The sequence below is a fragment of the Cryptomeria japonica genome, chromosome 1 (genome assembly GCF_030272615.1).
Source record: "Cryptomeria japonica chromosome 1, Sugi_1.0, whole genome shotgun sequence".
Lineage (NCBI taxonomy): Eukaryota > Viridiplantae > Streptophyta > Pinopsida > Cupressales > Cupressaceae > Cryptomeria > Cryptomeria japonica.
Genome location: NC_081405.1, coordinates 613,521,395 through 613,531,894, shown reverse-complemented (window position 1 = coordinate 613,531,894; position 10,500 = coordinate 613,521,395). Strand labels below are relative to the sequence as shown.

At 34.1% G+C, this 10,500-nt stretch overlaps 1 pseudogene; it reads right to left on the bottom strand.

Annotated features, from left to right (window-relative positions):
- Positions 1–657: 657 nt before the first annotated feature.
- LOC131858193 (dnaJ protein homolog ANJ1-like) lies at positions 658–1,623 on the bottom strand (annotated as a pseudogene).
- Between the last annotated feature and the right edge of the window lie 8,877 nt (positions 1,624–10,500).

The following is a 10,500-nucleotide window of genomic DNA, read 5'->3' as shown; positions in this document are numbered from 1 at the left end:
TGTTGCAGACTTTAGTATAATTTGACTTCTTATGCTACCAAGAATTCATAGGAGCACCTTAATATGTTTATTCAAATGGATATAAATATGGTATATATGTGCTTATATTTATGTGTATGATGTGATGTGGTTTGATAATTTTAATGGTTTGTAATGTTGGGCACTCTAACATGTTATGCAAAGGTAAAAACAAACCATTTGTTTTGTTGATCACAAGAATTGAGTTAGTATTGCAACTTTAGAATGAGTAGAAAATGATTCCAAGTTTTTTTGTAGAATATGAAGTGAAAAATGATTAGATTCAAAGCATATCTTTACAATAGTGTATATCAAAAACCTTTCAACACTTGATCCAAAAAGAGGGAGCATTGTTTTTTCTTAAGGACATAAACAACTCAATCCCCTCATTCAAACTAAAAACCAGCTACAAATAGTTGTAGAAGGAAGATGATGAATTGGTTTTTATTTTATCTTCAATCAATTATGCAAATAAATTGGGCATGTTTTTAATTGTTTAAAGGAAACCCTATATATTCTCCCATTAGAAAACTAATTCCTTCCTTCCTATGGTTTATGGGAGTCATTTTTACAGCTCCTACTTTTTCATAAAGCATTGTGAATTTGATGGTAGAATAATTTCCAAAGGCATGTGTTTCTCTAGTTAGAGTGATCTAAAATACGACATATAGATACATTGAAATGAATGTATAGTCAACCTCTCATAAATGGCCACTAATATAGTAGCATGCCCTCCTCATTTATGGATTTATATTGACCATGTTCGATAATCTCTCTTAGGTTAGACTTGAGGAGTGATTGCATACCATCAAGGTGTTTAAGGGTAATTGAAAAACATAAGGAGGCTCTGTCAAGGTTAGAGTGTGCTATATATAGTGATCAACACCTTTTCTCTTGAACTTGGGATGATATTTTAATTATAATACAAAAACAAGTTGTGTAGTTATAGTATTGGGTAATTTATCAACCTTACGTTGAAACACTATTTTTTAACTATGTTGCATCCACTTCTCCACATTATCTTCTAGTGTATTCTTCCCTTGAATAACCTTTTACCCTTTGCATTTCCTATACTTATCCTTATCACTAATAGTCTCACGTAATCCTTTACAATCATTGTAGGCATGTTGTATTTTTTTTATAATATGAGGGACAATCTACATGATTGAGACCTTGATGTTAGATCCTTGGCATCCTGAACAATTCCTCTAGGGTGACCTTGAAAAGGATGTACACATCATCTCCTTACTTATGTCTTCTGCCTCTCAAAATACCACCACCAAAAATAGATATTTGAAAGCATGAAACTCCAAATAATGACTCAAATATGTCAAAGCGATTATGTGAGGCACCACCCCCTTGCATTCCATCTTTCTATGCATCTTCTCCATATCGATCATAGATCTCCCTTTTTCTCCCTATCATTGAGAACTTCATACCAAACCAGTTCCTTGAATTTTTTTGGATCACCACCCTTGTCTAGATGAATATTTATAGATTCCTTATGTAAGCTTTATATGATTCATTCATTGAAAAAAAAATCGATGCACTTAATACCTCATTATATTTAGTGTTGTCACTATTCTTTGGGGCACACCCAAGCATGGTCAAAACTTAAAAAATTTGGCACTTAATCTAAATATTACATGGTATTAAAATAGGGCAATGTATGTGTCATTTAATTTAAAATTTGGGATCTAGTAATTGTTGACTTTTCAAGTTGCTTTGATACCAATTTATCATTTTTTAACATGGTTTAAATGTTTATTGCTTCCTAGGTCCTACTCATCATTTTTTATTGTAAGGATATTCTTTTGAGTTATTGAGTCACAATAGAACTTGTAATGTTTTTTCATTCTTAAAGAGTTAAAAAAGTATTCTCAAGGTTAAAATATGACACATAGAGGTGTAGGTATAACATCTTGGCTTTATGGAAGACAACTTGAAGACGATTTAAACTTAAGCTCTTACAGGGTTGAAATTAATTTGCATACATCCATCTCTCTCACCTAACACAATGCAATAAAACAATATTGAATTATCTTGTTTTATTAGCTCATGGGACCCAAATGATGGTCACTAGGACATATATACATAGATACATTATATATTTATCTATGTATATAGCTCCTAGCGACCAAATTTTTGATGATCCCATCAAACAAGATAATTAGATATATTTTCATTACATCATGCCAAATGAGAGAGATAGATGTGTGTGAATTAATTTCATCCCTACAAGACCTTAAGTTGAAATTTTTCTTGGGTTGATTTCCACGAAGCCAAAAGTTAAGACCTACACCTTTATGTGTCATATTTTAACCTTGGATAAACTCTTTTTTTCATTTAGACATTGATAAAGGCCTTACAAGAACTAATATGACTTAATAAATCAAAACAACCTTATCAAGATAAAAATGAGTATTAGGACCTAAGAAAACCCTAGATTCTTCCAATATCCCCAGGAGGGCTTTGCCACGGCTACCATGTCCCTGCTTGCCTATGCCTTGGTTGTTTCTCTATCGGCGGTCTCCCCTAGTTTAACTCTCCCTGCCTCCCCTAGTGCTTCTCACTCCCTGTCCAAGGGAAAAATAAAAACCCCCGCTAAATGCAAACGCATTGTCTATGATGACAATTCTTGCTTTGAGAACGACAACCCTTCCCCGGATTCAGAGGTTAAAAGGAGATCCTCCAGAATTGATTCCAAAGCCCATAGGAAGAAGACCCTGGTTATTGAGAATCTGGACTCTGAGGAGGACCCCATTGGGGACAAGAAGGAGGAGGGACCTAAAACTATGGGAGCCCTTGATGGGGATGCTGACAATGTTAATATGACTAGGGACCCCATAGTCCTGACCACTGTTGGTGTTGTTGACATGAGTACCCCTGAAAGGAAAACCCAAAAACTCATTGATGATAAAGATATGACCCCTATGAACACGGACACTAAGGGTCTTATGGGTGTGGAAATCCTTGACAACAATGCTCTGGATCCCGGAAATTTGAATACAGATTTAAACTTGGCTAAACAGGTGATGCATTCTATCCCTTTGATGGACCTGGTTAAGGATATTGATAACTCCATTGTTGGTGGTGAGCCCAAAGAGACTACTGAAACTACTGATGACTTGGCTGCTGAGAACCCCTAGGAGGCCCCTCCTCTGCAACAAATGGAAAAGTTGAGCATGGATATGTTGGACATCATGCAGAGAATTGAAAACCTCAGTCCTGTTCTCGATCTGCAGTCTATCAAGGAGGAGGTTAACCAGCTCAAGAACAAGATGGAGGCTTGGGAAGCCCAAATGGTGGGCCTGAACAAATTCCATATGCAGGTGTTACACAGCTCCGCACTCACCCTCTCTCTATTGAGGGAACGTTATGTAGATACCGAGGAGGACAAGCAAGAGGCTAGGGACCTCTACAAATTCATGTCTAACGAATGGAGTCGTGCTATGGAGGCCACTGGGGTGCGCAAGGCACCTCTGTAGTATGTTTTATTTTCTTACTATTGTTTTTTATTTCTAAAAAGACTTGGTTCCTTTTTTATGGTAGTTGTTGTTAATTGTTGTTATAGTGTTGTTTCTGCGCTATGATTTTTGATACTTCTGCTATGTAAAGGGTCAGTGCCCTTATTCTCACTACTTTTTTAATCAAAAACAAACATCTAAACCATGTTAAAAAAATGATCAATTGATACGAAGGTGACTTGAAAAGTCAACAATTACTATCCCAAATTTTAAATTAAATGACACCTATATTGCCCTATTCTAATACCATGTAATATTTATATAGAACATGATCACGTAAGCATATATTTTTGTGCATGAAGAAAGTTAAAATAGTTACAAGCACAAAAAAATATGTATTAAGTAGTAAAACAAGCTATTCTTAAATAGATGAAATCAATAATAAAATCAAAATATTGAATCAACTATTATATGAATGGATGAAGTACATATAAATAAGCCACTTGGATACATGAATCAAGGAGATGAAATATCCAATGGTCATGAATTTAACCACTAATTACTGGATCATGAAATATCCAATGGATGAGGTAAATGGTTGAATTGCCAAAACATGGTTCAATTTAATAATGTGGTAAACTTTGAACTTGATAAGTGGTTTATGTTGATTAACAAATGATCAATTTTTAGGGGGGAAATACGGAAAGAAAAAGTGTACACCTATACCTTCTGATTGTTACCTATGTGCACATGAATTGAGCACATAACCAATATTTAACATTACTAAGTGACCTAAAACATATACTTGATCCCATGCTAAGAAAATTGAGCGGGACCACCACTATTTGTAATTTTATGACATATGCAAACAATTGATTTATTTTTGTAGAAACAGAACTCATAGAAAATCTGCGTATTAATCTTTAGACCAATATAACTTGATTCACAATGATATGTGCTCTCTTGAATTCATTCAAACTCTTTGATGGTATTTTACTTTAGCTTCTAATAATTTAATAAAAAATTGATCCACCATGTACTTCTTAAGACCACATGACATTTTTTAAACCTTGGCATTGTTAGGATAGGCAACACTAACCTTGCATTTCTAAGTCATTCTCATTTGTCTCCACATTCCTCATAAATCGTTCTAGGGGACATGAGAGTTAAAGTATTTAATATCTATTTTGTATGTCAAATTGTAATTGAATTCTAACTTGAGGTAGACACATGTCAATGATAGTTACAAATCACCTTGGAGGAATATTCCTTTATGATGTCTACTTTGAGAGTGGGGGCATCTTATTTTGTATGTTAATGAATGTTGGCTAATGTCATTTGCATGTTTTCTTGAGTGGGGCACCCACATGTGCATGCTATTGTATGTGTTTTTTGTGGAGTTGTAAAAGCCATTGAGAATAGAGCACCTGGGATTGTCTAATTTTCATTGGCTATAGATTAGGCAACCATATGAGAGCCATGAAATGTTAAATTGTTTCTATTATGTTCATTATATGCCTCTTGTTTTGGGATACTATATTGGTTTTGCCTCCCTTAAATCTCTATAAAATGGAGCCTTGAGTTAGTATTTTCATATTGATTGTAGGTATTTGGGTGCAATTGGAGTTATTATAGAAGTGAAGTGAAGAGTATTGTTGTACAAGTCTCTTTGAAGATTAATAGTATCCTTTCCCTCTTTATTATGTGGAGTTTTTTTTTCCAAAGAGGGTTTCTCCAAGTAAACTAGGTGTTATCTTTGGTATTGCAATTTTTTCTATTTTTATGTTGGATATGCAATCTCTATAATAATCACATTGAGTTAATATTGAATATATATTTCAAATTTGCAATCATTTTACACAAGTTAATATTAGAATTTAATTCACCTTATTTCTCAATATTTTATATTAACACTAATGATTTTGTTTAGAGAGGGATGTCTTTCTCTTAAGTATCAAAGGCTTTTTTGGCTACAATGGGAGCTTTTGCATTGTGGGCTTTGCATTTTTGGGGAGAAGATTGTTTACCACGATCACTAGCTCTCGTCAAGATATTGAGAAATTTAATGGTGTTGGCTATGAGATGTGGAAGTTGAAGATGAAGGATCTCCTTGAAGAGAGATCAACAGTTGCCAATTTCACAAGATACAAAACCATCTACAATATAACATATAAATATTGGAAAAAAATTGGATAAGAAAGGACAAGAAACTATCTTATTGTACCTATCATGTTTCATTGTCTTGAACATCGCCACTAAAGACACCACATTCAAGTTGTGGAAGAGGATAGGTAAAGTATATCAAATGAAATGTTTATTTAAAAAGTTACATCTCAAAAGATATGCAATATTTAAAGATGAAGGATGGTGATTCTATTACATATCATTCAAATGCTTTAATTTGATAATAAGTTAGCTTTCATTAGTAGATGTTAAGATAAAATACGAGGATATGTGTATTTTGTTACTTTTTACTTTGCTCAAATGTTGGGAAAGTTTTATCATTGCCATAAGTAGTGGTAGTGTAGAGCCAAAAATGGGAAAATTTAATTTAAATTCTTCTCTCAAAAGAAATGAGAAGAAAGACCATGATTTTGCCTCCCAAGATACCTTGCATGTGTGGGGTAGGTCCAAAGTGAAAGGGCTTAAAGGGGATAAAAGAAGGATAAGTCAAAAGGATGTTCTAAGTCCTTAGAAAGAGAAAAGTGAAGCATCGAAGTTGTGGAAAAAGAGATCATGTGAAGGGGTGTAAGAATAAGAAAAAGGGTGCATATTTCTCCATATAAAAGTCCTCAAATGACAATGATGATGATGCTTTGTTTATTTCACCTCGTGTTCTATTAGTAATAATGTTTGGATTATTAATTCAAGTTGCTTCTCCCATATGACTTCACAAGGAGTAGTTTACTACATATTGATCTGATGATGAGGAAATGTTCTCCTTGGAGATAACAACACTAAGAAGATTGTTGGCAAGGGAAAGGAAAAATTTTGTTTCAGTGATGGAAGGGTCAAAACCTTTGATAATTTTTTGTATATTCTAGGACTTACAAGAAATTTAATTTTAGTATCCAAGTTTAGTGATTCCAAAATGCATGTGACATTTGACAATTTTGGTTACATGTTGGTAAGAGGGAGTTTGGTGATTGCTAAAAGATCTTAGATAGGGACTTTATTTAGGCTTAATGCCTCTAATTTTTGTGACTCTACCAATGTGTTTGGCACCAAAAATGCATGTATGTTGTGGCACCATAGATTGGGTCACATAAGTGAGAAATATCTTAAAACCATTCTTAATAAAAAGTTGGTTGATGGTATTTCTGAGTATTCTATTGGTAAAAACATTTTTTGTGAGCATTGTGTGTTTGGTAAATAAAATAGATCATCATTTATTAATGAGACTAATAAGGCTAAGAGAATATTAGAAACCATTCATTTAGATGTGTTTGAACTAATGAATGTTGAATCTTCTGGAAAATGTCAGTATTGTGTTATTTTCAATGACAATGTCTCAAGATACACTTAAAATTAATTTTATACATTCAAAATCCAAGGTTTTTACTAAGTTTAAGGAATTTAAACCCTTAGTTGAAAAATAATATAATTATAAGATAAGGGTGTTGAGATCTAATAATGGGGGTAAATACTGTTCTAGGGAATTTGATGAGTTCTATAATAATGTAGGTATTGTTTGATAGAAGGCTACTCCTCAAATAAAAGGGTAGCAAAAAGAATGAACCAAACCTTGATGAAAAATCTAGGAGCATGTTGAGTGGTGCTAAGCTTGATAGATGATTTTGATAGTTCTGATACAGATCCAATAGCTAACAAGATGAGAGGGGGGGGGGGGGGGAGATGGGGGGTGAATCATACAAACTTAATCTTCCATAAAAACAACAGATTCAACCTCGGTAACATATACTTCAGTAATATAACCAAAACTGCTAACCATGCAAACTCAAAACATATAAACATCATAACACTCATAACACTAAATTTAACGTGGAAACCCAAATAGGGAAAAACCACTGTGGGATTTTGGACCCACTAAGAAATATACTCTTCTAGAGTATGCTCGGTTAAAAGCAAATCCTGTTAAAGATTACACACATTGCTAGATGTGACCCAGTTAAGGGATTTCCCTCAGATCTGTTAGGATCTTCACCTTGTTAGAAGTGACCTTGTTAAAGGATTTCAAACACTCAATCAGAATGTCACCTTGCTAGAGGGTTTTACAAATAAGACTGTTAAGTCCACTTGGTTAAGAGATTTTCTGTCACTTCACAAAATAACAGTAATAAAAATCTATCTGCAACTTCACATCTAAAATGCTAAAGCAGATTCTTATTTTCTCAATACAATAGGACTTATCTTGTCCATCTATTGGGCTCTATACTCTGTTATTCAAACAGGTCTTCACGCTTCTGTGCTCGGTAATCACTATGTAGCATCCCTATGCATACATTTGCCCACATACATTGTTTATCAACAGTTCCTTATTTATAAACAATTTGCTGACTGCTTAATCTCCTTGATCACATTTCCTATGATCAATCATAGCCATCAGAACTTCAAACTTTGACCAGGTTCAATGTATCCTTCGATCTGAAAATCGTTTTACCCCACCTTCGAACTTGCATACATTTCTTGGAACTTGTGCTAGGGTATTGCGGTTCAATCTGAGCTGTAGATCTTCCTGTCGATTTTCCTTTGCCATAGATTCTTTAACAAACTTCATGCACGGCATACCAATCATTTAATCATAGCCAACTCATCAGGTTCCTTCATTAAATAATGCTTTTATTCATTCAATGCATTCTATTACTAGTCGGTTGCAACTTGGTAAATACCAAACTTCACTCGGTAGACATTCTGCCTTCATTAACCGATAGCGATAACCTTAGGGTTTACCGACTAGGTTCCTTAGGGTTTACTGACTAGGTTCTTTGCTTGGTAACATAGTATAGTATTAACCTTACAATCAATAACATATGTAGAATATCAAAACAATCTAAACATCATGATCTCATCATTGTCTAACTCGGTAATAGTTGCCCATTGAATAACTTATTCCTCCCCTTATTCATCACATTCTTTTTGTGTCTTTTACCGACATCTTTATACTCATCAAATCATACTTTTTAAGATATGGCAACATCATACTAGATTAGAAAATCAATTTCTTGACATCAATGACAAAATAATAATATTAAGATAGTAAACATCCTTAATCATTTATATCCATAATCATTAACAACCTTCTCAATATCCTTATTGAAATGCCAACAATTTCTCCTTGTTTGTTATAATGCCAAAAATCTCCCCCTTTGGCATTGATGGCAAAACCAATTGATTTGACCTAATTGATTCAGAGTTGTGAGATTCTGAAATGCTGAAATGCTCTCCCCCTATCATTAGTCTTCTTCCCCATACATTAGTATCCACTCCTTTTCTCCAGTCTTCTCCCCCTTTGACAACAATGCCCAAAAGTAAAGAACTAAAACATAATTTCTTCCTGTATGAAGTGATTTCCTGCTGTTATGTCAACTTAGTCTCGGTCAGAGCATTTTGTCTTCAATTCTTGTTCCCTGTATTGTTTCCTACACACCTTTAGAAAACATCCTAAAGTGTGTAAATTAGTATCAACTCCTAAAATATATTCTGTAGAATCATCGAATTGATGCTTTCACCGAACTCGATCAGTGAATGAAAGATAGGGGTAGGACCCCTAACTTACTTCTGAGATACTCAAAAGTGTCCCTTGGCAGTGGCTTGGTGAAGATATCTGCTATTTGTTCCTTTGTGCTAACATACTCCAACACCACTTTCTTCTCTTGAGCTTCTTCTCTAAGATAATGATATTTGATAGAGATGTGCTTTGTCTTAGAGTGCATAACTAGATTCTTTGAAATGTTAATGGCACTAGTATTGTCACATAATATAGTTACTGGTTCGGTAACTTTCTCATTTATACCATCCAACAGTTGTTTGATCCATGCTATGCTGGTACAATTCAATGCTGTAACAACATATTCAGCTTCTGTTGTTGACTGTGAAACACATCCTTGTTTCTTGCTAAGCCAACTCACTAGTCTTTCTCCTAAAAAGAAAGCTCCTCCACTTGTGCTTTTCATGTCATCAATGTTGCCTGCCCAATCAGCATCAGCATAAACTTTTAAATCAAAGTCATTTCCTTTCTGATGTACTAAGCCACAATCCTTAGTGCCTTTCAAGTATCTAAAAATTCTCTTGATTGTTGTCATGTGTGTTTCCTTAGGATCTGCAGAGAATCTTGCAACTATACCTACTGCATGTGCTATATCTGGCTTGTTGTGAACAACATATTGTAGCTTTCCAATCATGGATCGGTAAAGTGTCTCATCAACAGATGCAGATTCATCATTCTTTGATAGTTTATAGTTGGTAGTCATAGGAGTACTTACTGGTTTTGAATCCTCCATTCCAAATTTCTTCAAGATTTCCTTTATGTACTTGGATTGAGTAATGAAAATCTCATTTTTCATTTGCAGTATCTGTAAACCTATAAAATACTTTATCTCACTAATTAATGACATCTCAAATTCTTTGCTCATTTCATTTCCAAAGTTCTTGCATAAAGAGTCATTTCCACAAAAGATAATATCATCAACAAATATGGCTGAGATCAGTATTCCATTTTCATCATTCTTCATGTACATATTGTTGTTTTCACTTATTCTTATAAAACCAATCTTTATTAAATAAGAGTGCAATCTTTCATACCATGCTCTAGGTGCTTGTTTCAAACCATATAAAGCTTTGTTCAATTTACATACCTGATCTTTATTCTTGTCTTCAACAAATCCTTCAGGTTGTTCAATAAAAACTTCTTCTTCTAGTATACTTTTCAGAAATGCAGATTTGACATCCATTTGATATACCTTCAAATTCTTGTAAGCAGCATATGCCAACAATGTTCTTACTCCTTCAAGTCTTGCCACAGGTGCAAAAGACTCACCATAATCAATCCCTTCTT